At 25.7% G+C, this 20,507-nt stretch overlaps 1 protein-coding gene across 5 annotated transcripts in view; it reads left to right on the plus strand.

Moving 5' to 3' along the window:
* Positions 1-20,507, plus strand: part of LOC148231529 (inactive dipeptidyl peptidase 10) — a 349,615-nt gene that overhangs the window by 226,278 nt on the left and 102,830 nt on the right. The gene's annotated exons all lie outside the window — the stretch shown is intronic.

A 20,507-nucleotide genomic window follows, 5' to 3' on the forward strand; every position in this document is an offset into this window, starting at 1 on the left:
CTTATATCTTATCAAAGAAATTGTAAGAGATCAGCAATTCTCTCGTCTAGCCTTTTTCCCGTTACTCTTAATTTTTGATAAACGGTTTATGCTCACATTTACCGAACAATAAATGCATTGTTTCGTAACTATACATTTAAGCACGTGTTAGGACAACAATAAATATTTATTTAAAAAGTGCATAAAAAAATATTGAATATTGTTTGCGAGCTTGTGTATGTTTTTTAGCAAAATTGCAGAAACTTATATATATTGAAAGGTTACAATATAATATATAAATATTTGTAAGTAAAACTAGGGCTGTTGTATCGTCTATTCTCTAGAACAGTGATCTTTAAACTTATTGTTCGCGTACCACTGAGACTAATAAATAATTTAAATTAATACAAAATATTTGCTGTCAACTCTTCTACGAGTATTGAAATGTGTGTTCATCTTATTTTTACATTAACATAAATATCACATAGCGTACCCCCTAAGGTACGTCTACTCCCACTGTACTGATTCATTTTTTATGACATGACCAACTGGCTAAGGGCGAAGCCCTGGCGTCGGGCCATATGCAGATGTTGCCTTTTATTACGGGACCACTGTGAAAGCTAGCTTTAGGCATAAAAACAATTGCCTTCGACTAATATGCGGACTAAAATTCCACTGCCTTACATGTTTTTAATTCATTAGAATCTCTAATATTTGTAGAAGCGATGTGGCTTATTGTAATCAATTCTTTTCCAAATAATATAACTTATTTTTTTAAAAGCAGTTTTTTTTTAGTTTGTATTATTTAATAAAATAAAAAACGAGTTATTTTATAGACCTGACTTTCTTTTATATATAAATTGGTTTTATAATATACGAAAACCATATATCAGGTACAATTATACCATTTGAAATCTTTTTAAAATCATATTATAGCTGTAATTATTTTATTTTGAAATAATAAAATATTCACTATGAATAATAAAAATCGACCATATTTTTAAAACATGACATTTAAGGAAAAACTTTATGTGACGTAATTTTTTTTTCACTTTGCTGATATTACGTTATTCATATCTACATTCATACATACAAACAAACGCCTCCACATATTTTTTTTTCAAGACCCAGCATATTAAATTAATTACGTTTTCACAAAGCACGATAACAAATTGTCTCATGTGTATATTATATTTTTATAATTAAGTAAACATTACTATCTCTCTCCTTATGAATAATAAAAATGAAGTTCATGCACAAAATATATGAAATAAATATTAAAGATAAATTTAATTTACAAATTCAACATAAATGTGATTTTTGCTCTTTATTTTTATTATAAAATGTGAAATTTGTGTAATAGGAATTTTATTTTAATAAGTATTTTTATAAAATTTGCTTAAACGGAATCGAAAATATTTATTTTAAATTTTAATTTTCCGACTTTTCCTATTTCACTTAGAGACATCTAGCGGTAAAAAATTAAATAATATCGTTATATAAAGTTTTATTTGTAAAGAGACATCTATTGTAGAATTTAGTAAGTACTATGAAACGTATTTGAAATCTTAGCAGAGATGTGAACCATTTTTCGCAAATAAAAATATTTAACAAAATAAAATGCTTTGGTATCTTTGAGAATGAATGGTTAAATTTTATTCTAGAGTTAAGTCACATCCGAATTACCAACAACATCCGAAGGAACAAAGCTAATGCGTCCGCTCACGTAATCTCTTAATGACAGCAAAAAGTTTCACAAGCTGCTTATTAGCAATACAAAGCTTTGTAACAAAAGCTGTGAGTCTCAAATTTGTTTTATTCACATGCATCCGAATGCAGAGCTTTTCTGTGCGCTCGTTATGCGCTTTTCGCGTTAAATCTGCCAATTTAGACCACAATCTGCATTGCAAACGACATTTATCAAGATCCGTTGTGAAGTTTAGGTTTTTTTATTTTTAGTTTCGAGCGAAACAATGGATTCAGTGTAATTTGTCAACGACTACTGGAACGAAAAGCTCACACGCTACAACGTAACGCGATCGTTATCGCACTTTGTAAAGATTAAATGTTACAATATGCATATTTCATTTTGCTCGTCAGCTGTATGCATATTTATCAAACGGGTCTGCATATTCATAAGCGGATGTGAATAGTTTTTTTTTATATTTCACCTTTAGGGCAATTTTGAATATGTTATCGAATCTATCCCTATATTGGTTTTGAAATAACTTTTACGAGTGAAATTGGAATCATTCTTGAATATGTTATTGTATGTTTGTGATATTTGCATGAAAATTAATTTTAATAATTAATATTTATTGTTTTATTTAATAGTCAAGTTTTTTATAAATCCATTAAAGACTTTGACATAAGACACGATAAGAGACTTGAAGTCAAGCTTAAGATTGTCTTTCTTTGTTTCAAGATTACGATAAATGCTTTAATGAAAATGTGCGAAAATTGGATCACTGGCTTACATTCGTATCTATAAGAATTCATTAATTCTTAGTTCATAATTTTATGGGGAATATTAGGAAATATTATATATAACAACATATTGTAATTATTGTTTTTATTTCTCAAGAATTTTTATTTTATGTTTTTTTGGATAAGATTTAAATTAATATTATTAGACAAATTGTAGTTTTATTTTTATGAATTCACAGTTGCATTTAAATCAGGTATTAAAAAAAGGGATTAAATCATTGTTTGGTAGTATAAGTTTTATGACCGACTCTAGGAATTACGATTAACAAAGATTTTATGGCAACTTCCTTCAAAACTTTCCGATCAAAAATGTAATGTGTCAAGATGTTAGTGACATTGCACTAAAAACATTTTTTCCCCATTTTAATTATTTTTTACAATGTTTTATTTTAATCTATTTTTTATGCTTACAATACATTGTATAATTATTTATAATTATAAGCAAAAATTTTGTCAATGAATATATAATTTTTTAATTGTTTAGTAAAAAATCTCTATAATTTATTTATAAATTTTACAAAACAACACAATTTAAGAAATCGCTAGAAATTATTGCGCAGATTTTAAAATCGTTTTTTTTCTGCCGAATATGACATTAGTTTTTGGCGAATTTCTTTTGTCATAATACGTGGATGTTGCATAATTTATTTTTAAATGATCTATTTATAACGTTACTTAAGTCGATATTTGAATTTACTTTTATCTGCGATTACTTAATGATATCCTTTGTCGTTGGCGTACTTTATTTTAAGGCTATTGTATACATTACTTATATTTTATTATATTCTGGTACTTTTTATAGTTACGTGTAGGTATTTTTTGTTTGGTGTACATATTTTTTTAATAAATTGTATAATTAACTATAAATAATCAGCTTTTATCGTACTTTCCTGTTATCTTAAGTTGATTTGTTTTTTCAATGTCATGAATTTTTACTTTTTGGTATATATTAATTTATTTAGCTTAATAGCTAATTTTTACATCAAACAAATTTTAACTAAAAAGCATACACAGAAAATAAAAATAATGATTTATTTTATTCCATTTAGGAAACCCGTTACAGTTTTATTATTGCGGATTGTCCTAGAAATAGTATTATACAAATTTACACCTCCGTACATAATTCCCCTGGCCGTATTCGTTTTCTTATACATACCTATCCGTAAATTTTCTCTATTTCTAGTATTAAATCGATATACATATTTATTTCTTATTAAATACTTATTAAAACCCTCTAGTAAAATATTCTTTTATAACTTATATATAAGTACAAAAACATTAATCTTTAATATATCTTGAACATTTAACCATTCCAATCTTTAAGTCATACTTCTACAACTAGGAAATCTATTTTTATTGCAACATGTGTTTATCTTATTTATTAAACATACATAATATTCTTTCACATGAGATATAAAACAAAAATAAACATTTATTTTGAAAATATTAGGACAAAAAAGCCAAAGCAACTTAATCATATTTTTTTTATTTAACATGCCTCTAAATAGCAGCGAACTATAATTTTTAGATTAACCTATGTCTTTTATTTTATCAGTTTTATACTAGATTTGATAAAAGTTCTATGTACATAATTTACGAAAACAGTTGGCTACAAAAAAATATTTATTGATAGTAAAAAAACTTTTTTTCATTTAAAATATGTTTTAGTGCATGTTTAATTTTTAGAAAATAATTTAATTCATATATAGTAAAATCGGCTATAAGCGAAAATATTATTTTGTTATTTTCATTAATATGATATAGTTTAACATAAAATTAGCTTTAAACAGTATGTTATAAATAATAATATATTAAAATAAAAACGACTATAACTGAAAAATATAATTTTGTAAAAAAATAATAAAAATATTTTCAAACCGAGATTACTATTGTAAATAATATATTATTATAAGTATGATATAGTTAAACTTAAAAATTAATAATAACGTCATATTTTATATCTTAATTGATCATAAAAATGCTAATTAAACATATTTTGCAGTATTTTTTTATTATAAAATAAATGAAAAACCATACAATTTTTTCAAATTATGATCAAAAATTTATATTTGAACTAATTATTTAAAATAAATCCGCATGTTATATTATATTATTAAACTAGGAGCTATCTTATCTTTGAGGCAAAAATGCTATGAAACAATTTAATATATAATAAAATAAAATGTGTATGTTTCATGAATGTGTTTGATACGAGAGAAAATGGATTTTTACTGAAATTTTAGTAAAATCATATCGAAATACATTTTCACCGGTAGATATATATATTTACTAGTGACGTTAACTTTGCTTTCAACTGTCATTTGACAGACGTTAAAATAGCGACATAAGTGATTATCTTTAACAGTCGTAAATTACAGTTTAATACCAGAAAAAATATTTTTTCACCGGTAGATATATTTCTACTAGTAAAGATATAATATATCTCTTTGATATGCTTGAAACGCATGAAAAAGCAACGTAAGTCTTAAACTGACTTATTAAATCAAAAAAATTATCATCCGAGTAGTAAATAAATACACTTTTACTGATATTGTCCGGTGAAATTGTATTTATACTAGTAAAATGACTAGACGTCCTTATTTGAGGAGCATTGTCCTCCTATTTTTTTTTGTTTTTACTGTCGTCATCCTTAAAAAAAAATTCCAAGAGAGCTAGCTAGCTCTCACAGCTGCAAAAAATCTTAAATCTCCTTTTTAGGTTCTATAGCAATTTCTCACAAAGAATTACAAGATGGCTTTTTTTATTTTTAGTGTCCTCTTTTAAAATTTATAAATCTGGTCACATTAATTGTAGTATAAATATAACTTCACTGCAACAGTTTCGAAACATTTATTTACTGTCTAAGCTCAAACCTAACTTAAACGGAATATAGAAAGCAGACCTACTTTAATTAGTTTAGGTTTGGGCTTAAACATCAAATGAACGTTTTGCAAATGAAAAATTTAGTTTCATAGACATTTTTAGTAGCATAATATTTTACTAGCGCCTATCTCTAATGAAAGCTATTATGTTTTTTACAAAAAAAATATTTACAATTTACTTATTGAGTATCAGTAAAACTGTATTTGTGTACAATTTTGTATGCTTATTTCACATGATCTGAGATTTGTCGACGCCATCGCAGTGAAAACACTCCTTACCGAGCGTCATGAACATGATTTTATTGCTTTTGACGCGAATTTTTGACTTCTGAGAAGTGATAATTGTTTTTGCGCTCTCCTATTGTCCAAAATTCGGTTTGAATATACTTTAAGCAATGCTTTTATATCAGAAGTGGTTCGATATATACTTTGATAAGCACTCTTATAACTATGAGCAGTATGCGAGATGCGACGTCTTTCTGTACTTTTTCCTCCTGAGAGATAATTCATCTAAGCTTGTATTTTGGACTTTACATAATGATAGTTTTAAAACTATAATTAGTTTTTTAACTTTATTAAGGTTAGGTTTGGGTTTGAACAGCAGGTAATATTTGGTGTCATAGACATTTTAGAGCAGCATATAATTTCGATAGCGCATATGAGGCAAATTATATATTTACTGAAAATATATATCTACCGGTGAAAGCCTATTTAGAAATGATTTTACTGAAATTTTTAGTGAATTTATATTTATACTAGTAAAAATATAAAAATGGAAAATATACATTTACTGTAGCATATATATCGTAGCCGGCTCTGATTTAATAAAATATTCTGGTTGTTATTTAATATTTTTTTGTGTGTGTGACTCAAATGAAATATTATTTGTATATGTATAGAATAAAATATTGAGAAACGACTTTGTAAAAAATATATATAATCGACTTATTTCGAAGTACTAAAGTAACAAAATACAAGCACCCCTCACTGAGTGGTGGGTGAATGGAAAATTTTGCGTTGCGTGTTATGATTGCCTTTGATATTAGTATATCTTAGTAATTTAAAATCTTTAGTGATGCTTATTGCAAAAGTTGCTCTTATAATATACATTAAAAAGACATATATTTTAATCTGCTAACTATCTAATATACTCATATTTTGTGCGTGTTGATAACTCATATCAAACGCAGTTAAACCAGAGAGAGGCGTCTCCCGGGTCTCCCGTTCCGATGTTCATATAAACAAGGAGGGCGCGGGAAACTGTCAGTTGGGCTCGGGCTACGCCGACCGACGCCCGCGTCTACGCCACTCCGCCAAATGGCGTCGCTACGATCGTAGTCCGAATACTACGACAGTCGATAATCAAAGTATGCGATAATTGCATCCTACTACAACACACATACACACACGCATTTTCATAATTACAAAAAAGTAAGGCATAGACGTAGAAAAGTGGGGTTTCAACCCTCGTGTGATAAGGGATGCTCGGTGAGGAGTGGGAATTTTGAAGTGTCGCGTAAACGGCGGCGACAAAAGGTATCCCGCATATCGACTTGTTGGCACTCAGTTAGGTTCTCTTACGTTTGTGTTATGTATTAGATAAAACAATAGCCATTATGCTACATAAGATACCTAATTTATATAAAATATATTTTAATTACATTTAAGATATATTATATAATAGTTATTAAATATATTTTATGCTGAATTTTGCGCTCTTAAAAAAAAGTGTTATTTTCTGTATAAAATATGATTCATAAATGTTTTACAAAAATATTTTTTTTCCTCAGATAATTATAATATAATTCAGAATAGTAATTGCTATTTAATTTTGAACCTAATATTTTTTTAAGCGCGGTTTTACTTAACCATAAAAAATGTAGTTAACATACATTAATATTAAAATCATTTTAATAATAGTTTTAAATTAAAAGTTAATTAATAGGAGTATATGATTAGTCTGTTGCAAAAAATTACAGCGAAATAGTGAATTCAACTATAGCAAAATAATTATTTGTTAGCAATAAACAATCTACAGAATTTATTTTTAATTATCAATACAATATTAAAAATTTTACTTTTGTAAAATTAATAATTAGCAAGGATTCAATTATCTAATTTATATGTAAAGTTGTGCATTCAATTTTTATACCTATTTTTAGCTTATGTAGTGCTTTTTTAATTATTTATTTAAAGGTTAAATGTGTAGTTAATTTAAATAATAAAATCGGTTAGGAACAGTTTTTGAGTATAATTTGAAATCATCGCTAAGTTTTGTACGTAAATTAATTTATTAAAAATTTGTGAAAAAATAATTGAAGCAAGTTTATTTAGTATATGACTAGGTGTTACTTTTGGCTTTAGAAAATGTAAGTTCGACTAAATGCAAATATATATTTGTTAGCAATTACCAAAATACAAATATAGCTTATATTTATTACATAAATAATAATAGTAATATTACAAATAATAATTTTGTAAAAAAAAATGAATCAGCAAGGATTCGATCATCGCATCTTATTAATTTCATACCTGTTATTAGCTTTTTTAGTTTTTCTTGACAACGATTTAATTTCGAGGTTAAATGTGTAGTTAAATAAAACAACAAAATCGACTAGGAACAGTTTTTAATTATAGTTTGAAATAATCGTTTGCTTTTGTGCGTAAATTAATTTATTAAAAATTGTGGCAAAATAATTAAAGCAATAAATTATATTATTAAAAAATTGTGGCAAAAATAAATAATTAGGGAGGATTCGATTATCGTATTTTAATGTAAAGTTTTGCGCTAAATTTCATACCTGTTATTAGCTTATGTAGTTTTATTGACAACGATTTAATAGGTTAAATGTGTAGTTAACCAAAATAATAAAATTGTATAAGAACAGTTATAGTTTAAAATCATCCTTTAATTTTTCACGTAAATTAATTTATTAAAATATTGTAGAAAAATATTTAAAGCAAGTAAATTTACAGCGAAATAACGTTTTTTTCTACGTTTTATTTTTATCTTTAAAAATAGTAAGCTCGACTAAAATCAAATGTATATTTGTAAGCAATCAAAACACTACAAAATATTTATCACTATAATAATAATGGTAATATTACAGATAATAATTTTGTAAAAACAGTAATTAGAAAGGATTTGATTCTTGTATTTTAATGTAAAATTGTGAGCTAAATTTCAAAGCTATTATTAGCATATGTAGTTTTTTTTAAAGGATAAATGTGTAGTTAAGCAAAATATTAAAATCATCTAGAAACAGTTTTTAATGATAGTTTAAAATCATAGTTTAATTTTGTACAATTAATTTATTAAAAATTTGTCGCAAGTTTACTTACATCGAGATAACGTTTATAACTACATGTTACTCTTAGCTTTAAGAACAATAAAAACAACTATACCACAATAATTATATGCTAGCAATAAACAAACCATAAAATTGGCTTTCATATATCGCCTTATTATTAAAAGGAATAATTAAAAAAAACAAAAGTTGCGCACAAACTTTCAAACCTGTTATTAGCTCGTGTAGTTTACTTTAAAACGATTTAACTTAAGGTTAAATGTGTAGTTATCTCAAACGATAAAATTGGATGAAAACAGTTTTTAATGATAATTTTGAAATTAGCGTTTGATTAAAACGTTTATTAATTTACTAAAAATCTGTGGCAAAAATAATTAGGGCATGTTTACTTTCAGCGAAATAACGTTTATTCCTACGTTGTTCTTTTACTCTTAAAAATAGTTAGTTCGACTAAAATTAAATATATATTTGTTAACAAATAAATAATAATAATAGTAATATTACAAGTAATAATTTTGTAAAAAAAGTAATTAGCAAGGATCCCATTATCGTATTCATATGTAAAGTTGTGCTTTAAATTTTAAACCTGCTATTATCTCTTAACAACAATTTTATTTAAAGGTTAAATGTATAGTTAACTAAAATAATAACATCGGCTAGGAACGGTTTATAATTATAGTATTGTTTTTAGTGTTTGATTTTAAACGTTTATTTATTTATTAAAAATCTGTGAAAAAAATAAAAGCAAGTTTAATTACAACAATATAACGTTTATAAATACGAGTCACTTTTAGCTTTAAAAATAGTGAAATTAACGCAAACCTAATATATATTTATTAGCAATAAAAACCACAGAATTAGTTTTTATATATCATTGCAATATTAAAATTTTCTAAAACAAATATTTTCTAATTATTATGTAAAGTTTTGCATCAAATGTTTAACATGTTATTAGCTTATATAGTTTTTTTTACCAACGATTTTATTTGAGGTTACTCAAAAAAATAAATTTAGCTAGGAACAGTATTTTATTGATAGTTTGGAAAGAAGCGTTTGATTTCATATATAATTTATTGAAAAAATATTAAGAAGCAAGTTTAATACAGCTAAAAACCTTTGTAACTACGTGTCACTTTAAGCTTTAAAATACGATAATTATGTGCTAATAAAAAAACTTCTTTATGTAATCAAAATAATAAAGTAATAATTTTCTAAACAAAATACTAAACATTTTTGTAGGGAACTTTATATCAAATATACTTTTTAAAAAAAAAACTATAAATATAGTGTAAATAATAAGAATAAATTTTTGTCAACTTTTCCTTAATAAATAATTAGCTTAATAATCTAGACTCAGAACTTAAAATGTTGTAGATTGAAATAACTTTTTTTTTTCAACAAATTATTTTTGATTAAAGTGAAAATATCCAAAAATTATAAATTTAAAAAAAAAATTAAAATCAAATACATCTTAGGAAGGGACGTAATTGAAAAAATACATATAAATCGATTGTATTAGCATTGTGTTAAAAATACATTTAATTAAAGACTAAGCAATGGTAAAAAATTAGGTATATTTAAAATTATTTACTTCATTCGTTCTTGTCTTAATGTTTTTGCTTTGTATCGGTTAGTGCCATATATAACATAAAATTCCTATTATACATCGAGCAATTAATTTATATTAAATAAAGTAATATAAAGGTTTTAGATTCACTGAAATATTATAATATCTATAATTTCATGGTATATATATATGTATATATAAATAAAGTTTGCGAGTCACTTTTTTATATATTATATATATATATATATATATATATATATATATATATATATATATATATATATATATATATATATATATATATATATATATATATATATATATATATATATATATATATATATATATATATATATATATATATATATATATATATATATATATTTTATAATGAAAATATTATCTGAAAACTCAGCAATTTATTAAAAAAATACTCTAAAGCTGGGTCAGTTTTAATTAATAGCTCATTTTTATAAATAAATTTGAATCGGTTGCATCACTCGAACCCGCAGCATCTAGATTATTAGTCTTCTATTCTTACGGACTACGTAATTTCAGTCCTAATTAAAATTATAAATTGATCCATTTTTGACCAAAAACATTTTATAATCGAATATAAGTTATAAATATTTTATAAAAAAATTATAAGCGCTGCATTGCAATTTTCTGACAAGCTATTCATGTATAAGTTATATTTTTTAAGCACTTAAACTAAAACTTAGCTCATTTAAATGTAACATGTTTTTATAATACATATGCCACAAAATAAACTTACAAACAAGAATGAGTTAGATAAATTTTAACGGACAAACGTGAATGTAAATGATTTAACTGATACGCATTGTTCGAAACCTTAAACTTTGCTCTCGTGTATTATTCAGTTATATGCATCAATTTCTAGTAGTTCAGAAGCTTTGAAATATTTAGATTTAGCAGAATCAAAATAGAATGCGTGTCTTTACCCATATATGGATATTATATGTAGATAAAATTCGTAATTGATACGCTCATTAAAAATAAGTAGTCTTCAAACCATTAAATAAGTATTTTTTAGTAATTTTAATTTTAGCTTGGAACATATTGTACTAACACAATCAAAGTAAGACGCGTGTTTATATTTTTGTATTGGGCCACAATCAACTTTTATGTCGCGTCAGGGAAGTCTGAATTAGTGATTATTATATAATTCCAATTTCAATTAGTGCATTATAAGTTGTAATAAAAATGTCACTAATTTTATCTGGTGTATCGCTTGATTGTGTTTACTTGGTCGTAACGCATGAATAAAAAAAACATTGAACATAGGAGATAATTTAATAACTAAAAAATTATCAATAAATACTGAAAGCAACTGAATTTATTTCGTTTCGTTTCGGATAATTAACAAAAACGAGTCATTCTGTAAAAAAATCATATCGCTTATATATTTTAGTGCGATAGATAAACGTTAAGAATTATAGTAATACTTTACGAGATATTGTCATTTAAAGTATCCTTTGGTTTTTTGTGCCACGTTGGCTGAAAATATTTATTTACTTCTTTGATCTTATATTATTATAGTATATAAATCAAACGAATAACTCGGTGTAAGTGCCAAAAAAAGGTGCACAACATGTTTGGCACGCAACTATACATTAGCACGGTTCAAATATGAGAGCAACCTTTAACGAAAAAGGGACAGAGCCACCATAAACCATCTGAAACGAGTCACTTTAAGAGCACGTCCAGCCATCATACGTTGGGAAACGTGCGCGTTATTGCGGCCGATTGGCATTCCGAGCGCCTTTCCAGACGGGGTGCTCGACCCCTGCCGGCTGGCGACCGACGGCTCCGAAGGCTTCTTCTTCATCGTATTATATCCCTAGGCGACAAATAAGCGAGCAAATTATCCTGCCACGCAAAAAGCTGCGAGAAAACGAAGATTTATCATTGGCTGGGGAGAAACAGGGGTGGCGCAGAATGGCACGCGAGTCGATTAAAAAAGTAATTGGTGACAATCGATTGGAATATATTTCAGTCTTAGTTGATATTTTTTAAATACAGTTATGTGGGTTTATATACACGCGTTTTACTTTGATTTTGCTAGTACAATACGTTCCAAGCCTTCTAAAATTACTGAAAATTTATTATGTACTCGACCGATACACAAGAACAAAATTCAAAGGTTTGAAGACTGCTTATTTTTAACGAGGGTAGTTATTTCAATGGTTTTAAATATTCATTCGAAGTATCTGTTCAGCTGGTTTAGACTACAACAGTTGAAATAAAAATGGTAGCTTTTCTTGGGCTTCTAAGTGCCGTCCCGGTCGATTCGGCAAAGCTCTGTGGGCGCGAGTTCGACGTCAATCTCTCACTGGAGTGTCTAAAGAAAGCGATTTAATAAAGCAGTATTCTGGCTTATATGCTTTAGATGATGGAAAAGTCCAACTTTCCTTTTAGTTCAACCTTCTAACCAATTCCAATAATTTTGGGCAATACCAAACTCTTTGTTATTATTTATTAAATATATTATTAGACGCATTAGCGTGCATGTGAATAATGATAAAGTGCAATTTTTATTTTATTACAGCAATCTCAATAATTTGGGGTGGAGCCAAACTCTTTGTAATGATAGACTCGCAATATAAAAAAAAATGTTGGAATGATTATTTGAGCTTTAGTACATTTTAAACAAAAATATATGTTGACCATCAGATTTTTATGATTTTTATGTATTATCTAATATATTTTAACGGTCTCTAACCTATTTTTGATAGACGTTTTTATTGACAAAAATGACCTTTTAATAATATATTTTTACTGCTTTTTTTATTCATATACACAATCATACAAGTGCTTAAATACTGTTAATGGATACCGTTTAATATATGTCAGCTCAGTTTGTTTAGGCCGGCGACAAAAAAAACAGGCTTTACTTTCATTATTCCAAGTCGTAAGCGAAGTGGTAGTACTGTGATCAAGTTCCGGATAGAACATTTAGACTAAAGTTCTGCCAAAAGTCTCTTTCCGAAATACAGCAGCGTGTTAACTTATACACAATCTTCAAAAATGTTAATGTTTCATCCAGTCTTCCACCCTATGATCAATACAGATAATTTAAGTCAGAACTAGACTCTTTGTTATTATCTAAAACAAATATTATTACACTGTGTGAAGGCAAATAATATCTGTTTTAGACAAATTAGGACATTTTAAATCAAACAAATACCACAGGCACTAATAAATTTATAATATGCTTATTTGACAACATGGTTGTCCTCTGAATTTTTACCTGCACGGCAACTTTTTTTTATTAAAGTATGCTCCAACGGTTTTAATTAAAATACCCTTACCACTAATAATATGTACAGTTATTAGACATCTGCGCGGATGTGCATAACTGCTCTTTTAATGTTAGGTCGACAAAATTTATATTCTTTATAAATTTGAGAGACACAAATCTACGTGTTTTATTGCCCTAATGTATGGTCTTAACAATTTTGTGGGCCTTTTATATTTATTATAAAAATAGATTATCTACTCTATTACATAATAAATATTTATAAGAATTTCACTGTTCACTAGTTTTTAGTATTTATTATATCGTCAATTTTGTATTTAAAATAGTTTTTAAATACGACAAATTTTAGATAAAAATATAATTTGAAAAGTGAATTAACTTGTCTATATAAAAAAATCTTGCTACCTAACCTAACCTAACAGGCGTAAGCCCAATGTATTACAATGGAAATTATATATTTATGAACTCTCAGCAAATCTCGTAAATTAGTGTAATTCTTGTCATTTTATATATATTATACATATATATACATACGTTCCAAGAAGGGATATTTTTATTTTGAAATGATTCAGAATTTTCGCTAAATAATGTTTGCCAGCAGGGCAAACATACAAAAAGTAAACACTTTGCAAAATATTTTTAGGATTTCCCTGTTTTGTGGATGTGTGTGCTTTTTTCAGAATATAAACAACCGACAAAATTTTTATATAGTAAACAAAGGGACATCAAGCGATTCTATGAAAGTCGAATGAATCCTAAGGGACTAACGCACAATGCTAGAAAGTAACAATTTAGAAGCCTTGCGTAAATTCTTTTACAAAACGTGCCCCAAAAATAATATTTTCTGTGTGTTTGCAAAGTATATTTTTTCAAAACTATAAACGATTAAAGTATTATGTTACTAAAAAAAATAATATTACGTAATAATTACTTTTTAAATTTATAAAATATTGTTGTTAATTAAAAAAACTATTTCTTAAATATTGTTTTGAATCAGTATTACAATAAAATACCAAAAGATAAAGAGTCTCAAATTAATAATATTCTTATACTAAATTCTTGTAGTAAGTAAAAATGGTCATGCAAACGTGATTCAAAATATACTTGGAGATTTTTATCAATGACTAATTTATACTTTTAACAGTAAAATATTTCCTTAAAAAAATATTCCAAGGATGACTATTTATCTAGTATTTCTTCTATATACATATTATATTAAACCACTTTTAACAACATAATAAGTTTATTTTTCGCAATACAGTTAATTTATTTCAATTGTAATGGTTTAGGACGTTCCAAGTCTTCCAAAACAACTAAAAATTAATGTATTAATAAGCCCAGCATTATTTTATAAATTTAATATTTATTTTATATTCTTAGATTTTATTCGAAGTAGTAAAATTAATAAAAAAAACGTTAAATAAATCAATATTTTATATTACAAAAATGCATGATACACGCAAAAAAATGGAAGGCTTGGAACACTCTGTAGCAGACTTTAGGTTAAATACGGCCTTGCTTTTTGATTGAACGATGGCCTTGAAATATATCTATACACCCACATAAATTACATAATCCCCACCGCGATCTACTAAGCAGATTATCGCTCAATAACTCATGGATAATACTATATTTAAAATATGCTTGTAATATGAATTCATAGTTATGAAAATGTTATTTAAATGATATACTAGTGAATGTTGAACTGAAATAATGTTTACTAATAATACTCTATAACAGCATTTGAAAAAAGTCATATTTTATAATAGTATTGTTTGATTTATATTAAATTAAACCATGAAAATCTTTTTTTAAAAAGAACTAATTATATGTTCTCTTGTACTAATTTGATTGAAAAATCTGAATTATATCCTAAGATACATATATTAGATATTTTTCTCTTTGACTTTTTTTGACTAAAGGAAATGCTTTTATTCTTTAGAGATGATCCTTAAGTTTAATAATTAAAGTCTAGTTATATTTAACTTATATTAAAATACATAGATTTACAATATTTATTAAAATAGTAATTAAATGTGAAGGAAACTGTTATTTTTGCCAAACTTCCTGTTTGCTGTGTATAGTATATTGAAATTCTAAAAGCATTCGACCCATGATATTTGCAGCATCCCTACGCCGCAAACCGCAGCCCGAACACATCACAGAATAACAAAATTGAAAGCGTGCAATAACCCAGCGCACTTCCATTAACCTTTTGCACTCGGCGGTGCACCACAATACATCATAGAAGTAGAAGCACTCTAAAAATAATTAAAATCGTTGACAAAATAAACAAAAACACTCCGAGATACTTGGTTACTCCTTTCTTAATATAATACATCCACACTTTGACACGTGAAAGGCTTATCTGCTAGATTGATGTACAGGGTGAACCCGAAGCTAACTGAACGTGAATAGACTATTTTGACCGATCGCCAAAAATGATAAGTTTTTGTGTTCTATGTTTATGCATATGAACTATATCAAAATTATGTATGTATAGTGATTATATATAATGTGAAAGAATAACTTATGCATGTACATGTTACATTATAATGCCTATTATGTGTATATGAATATATTTTATATACATATATTGTATATATATACAGACAGTGCATATAGATCTTCCACATTTTAAACGGGTATATAAAGTGAACTAATTTATCTTAAAAAAAAATATATATTTCTTTTTTTCGAGTTTTAAAAATCATATTAGAAAATTGGCAAGAGTTGTTGGGTCAACATCATATATTAGGCGGAATTATCTTTATTTTTTATCTAATACTTGTCTCTAATAGATTAAGGAAGATGTTTTTCTTTAAATAAAAATTAACATGAGCTTTACTGATATGAAAGTGAATCTGTTTTTTTTGCACTTATATCTTTGCGGTTGACATGATTTTTCTCACTGATTTTTTGATCCAGATAATTTTCAAAAAATGTACTTTTAATGACATGCTTATAAATGGAACACATTGGACATAGCTAAATTAATTATCTTACAACTTTCAGTGATTTTCTTACCACTTTTTAAAGATATTATTGACATGAATTTAGACCGAGCGCAAAGTGTGTATGAAGCGCTCATTGCATTGTTATCATAATACGCATAAACAACAAACCGTCGTTTACCGGTCCAATTTATGATAGATACTAAAACGCCAGAACTTTTATAATACACGCTTTATTATTTAAAAAAAATATATAACACCACAAAAACATTGTGTAAATATTTAATTATTTTAAAACTCATGTTTGTTGCTTATAATTATTTTTTTAATTTTTGTAATGTGTCTCTTGCTGTAATCATAATATTTTTTGTTAGTATATTCATATTGCTTACAGTAATTTTAACTATTTTTACGGATACGATAAATGTTTTATAGCATTATGATTAAATATTAATTAATTTTTGCCAGTGTTTAAATAATCTCTTTTTTATAATTGTGTATAGATTTTTTAGTTTTATTTTACTTTATTATTTTTACTATTAAAAACAAGCTGTAACTAATTTAAACTAATAACACAACCTTTGCGACAAAATTCACAACTATCCATAAATATTTAATCGACAATTTTTTACATTAAATAAATATAATATATAGTTATAATCAAGAGTCTTGAAATATTTTTTAATTATACTCTATGTTGTGTTTAATAACTTAAAGTTACTTTTTTTATAAAGATGTTTAATCGTATAATTAGCCAATATCTATATATTTATAAAACTTATATATATATAGAGAAAATTTGAACGCTCTTTTTTCATTGTGGCAAAAATAACAGTGAAACTAAGAACATGAGTCCTTTATTCTTGAATTTTGTATTAAAAGAAATAAGCTTTTCATCATTATAAATGCGAATCAGTTTTTGACATATTAAAAAAAGTATTATTTTAGTTTAACTTTATATTTAAATAAAATTGTTTTTTTAATACTTGAAAGAAAGTATATATATATATATATATATATATATATATATATATATATATATATATATATATATATATATATATATATATATATATATATATATATATATATATATATATATATATATATATATATATATATATATATATATATATATATATATATATATATATATATATATATATATATATATATATATATATATATATATATATATATATATATGGTTAATATTTCTAGGAGTCGGATTACTCCGCGTACTTTTTTGATTCCGTGTGGAATCATAGTCCCTACGTTTCGGCCAGATTCGCCCGGCCATCCTCAGGGGAAAATTGAGAATATGAACATCCGGTGTGGGCAAAGCCCAGCATGTGGTTGTTCAGATCTGACCGAAACGTAGATCTGAACGAATCAAATTCAGATCTGAACGAATCTGGCCGAAACGTAGGGACCATGATTCCACACGGAATCAAAAAAGTACGCGGAGTAATCCGACTCCTAGAAATATTAACCAAATATTTCTCCGCGAAAACGCATATAACCACATATATATATATATATATATATATATATATATATATATATATATATATATATATATATATATATATATATATATATATATATATATATATATATATATATATATATATATATATATATATATATATATATATATATATTTATGAGAAGATAATAAATTGAATTTATAGTTAAAAGTTTTTAATAAATAACTTGCATATTTCTGTTAAAGTTATTTTTTTATATTCAATCTAGTTTTCTTAAATTGAAAAATTTACTGGTGGTAAAAATATAAACTTAATAATTATTTTTATCTAAATTATATTAAAAGAGTTTTAGTTACAAAATTATTTTTTGGCTTAAAGTCAAAATTAAACTAAAAATATGATTATGACGTTCTGTTTTATGGTCAGTCAATTTTATATTAATTTTAATAATCGATTTAAAAATACAATTTCAGCTTATTTTAACTTTTTTTTTTTATTTATTAAAATCTCAAGAAGCACAATAGTTAAAATTATAATTCCAAACTGGTTACAGGATTTAAATATAAACATAAGTTTATGTAGAATAATTGGTAGTACAATACTGTCTGACTAAATATATTATTTTTATCTTACTGATTTGATTTATAATATTTATTAATTATGTTGTTAAATCAAGTTAGTTTTTAAATAACAATTTGACAATAAAAATCATAAAAAATGAGTTTATTTTCCAGCTTGGCATTAAAATAAACAACATTTTTATAATCATAAATCAGTTTTTGACAAATTAGGAAATGTATCATTTAATTAAATCTAATTTTAAATATACACATTTTTTGTAAAAACTAAATAGAATTGAAAATGTATTAAATCAACTATGAATAAATATATAACTCTATAATTAAAAAAGAATTTTGCTAAGTATTTAAAAATATACATATCCAGAAATTTAAGCAACCAAAAAAAATATGTAGTCTTTGTGGAACACTAATCAAAATTATTGTACATTGAAACTAAAAATATAAGTCATTCTTTGCATTAATTTGCAAAGTTTTGCATTAATATAATAGAAACGTAATTTTTTTATAATAAATGCAAATTAGTTTTTAATAATTTACAAAGTATAAATCACTTGAATCTTAATTTAAATATAAATTTAAAAAGGCATCTAAATGCATAAAATAACGCACATAATTTTTAACAATTTTACTATCTAATTGAAGATAAAGATAATCTAGGAAAAAAAACTACCTTAACTACTAATCAATTTTAAGTTTCATTTTTTTATTTGTGAGTCTATTTTTTTAATTTTATAAATATAAGAACTTATATAATAAAGCTTTGTATTAAATGATTATATTATACATCAAGTCTTTTGGACCTTAACTGAAATAATAAAATGCTAATAAATAAATTGAATTTCACATAAATATGATTAATCAAATCAATGAAAAAAAAATAATATTTTATCAGATAGTATTGTGCTACCAATTAATCTACATTAAATTATGTTTATGTTCAAAATCCCCTTGATTAATTTATTACAGTAAGTTGAACATTTTATTTAAAATACTCAAGACCACAGCATATTCACGTTCGACTTAATAACAAATAATTTGCATTTATAACTTGAAATCCTTGTAACGGTTTTGGAATTTTAATTTTAATTATTATGCTTCTTGAGCTTTTAATAAATGGGTTAAGCGAATTTTTTAATCTTCACTTGAAATTGTATTTTTAAATCGATTGTTAAAATTAATGTTGCCAATAAATCAGAACGTCATAATCACATTTTTTTCAGTGAACTAGTGAACAATTTTATCTAGTTTAAATCAAATCAGCTCATCTCCTTACTATTTTTATGTAAAGTAGAAATATAATTTAAGTTAAGTTAAGTTCATGCTTTTGATTTTTTTTACTTTTTTAATTAACTATCGTAAAACAGCAGGCAATTTTTAATGTGTTTTATGACTCGCACAGTGCAAAGCAAATATATTTTCCATCGTTTTTTAGCATTTTCTTACTGCCAACTCGTGCTCACAGGGGGGCAGTACTGCATACTTTGCCTAAAGAAAATATATCCGTAAAAACATGTAATGTACAAACATGCTGACGTTAACTTTTTCCCCTTGAGGGTGGCATTTCAAATGCATGTCAAAAACACGTGAGTCCACTTGCTAAAGGGTTAAAATTAAGCCTGTTTCTGGTTGGGTAACTTGCTTTTTTGTTTCACAAAACCTATTTCGCCCTCCTTTCAAAATTATAATATATTGTAAGACTTTTTTGCGTCGCCGTTTTTCACCGAAAATAGCATTTTTCGTTTTCCGGCCGGAAAATTCGGGAATAGAGACGGCGGGGGGTAAAATGCTCGATACAAAGTACAGGGGCGGCTCGTTAAGTTTACTGCGACTTTTGCAATGTCCGACGCGGTGTTTCATGAGACGTGACCGACTTCTTTATGGTGCTCGTAATCATCATTATGGTCAACATTATACTGCGGTGCAAACGGCATCTCAGGGATTTTTTCTAGAAAAAATAAGTGAACCAACTTCTCAGTTCT

This window comes from Plectrocnemia conspersa, unplaced genomic scaffold (genome assembly GCF_051122295.1).
Source record: "Plectrocnemia conspersa isolate PC_06_02 unplaced genomic scaffold, ASM5112229v1 ptg000009l, whole genome shotgun sequence".
Classification (NCBI taxonomy): domain Eukaryota; kingdom Metazoa; phylum Arthropoda; class Insecta; order Trichoptera; family Polycentropodidae; genus Plectrocnemia; species Plectrocnemia conspersa.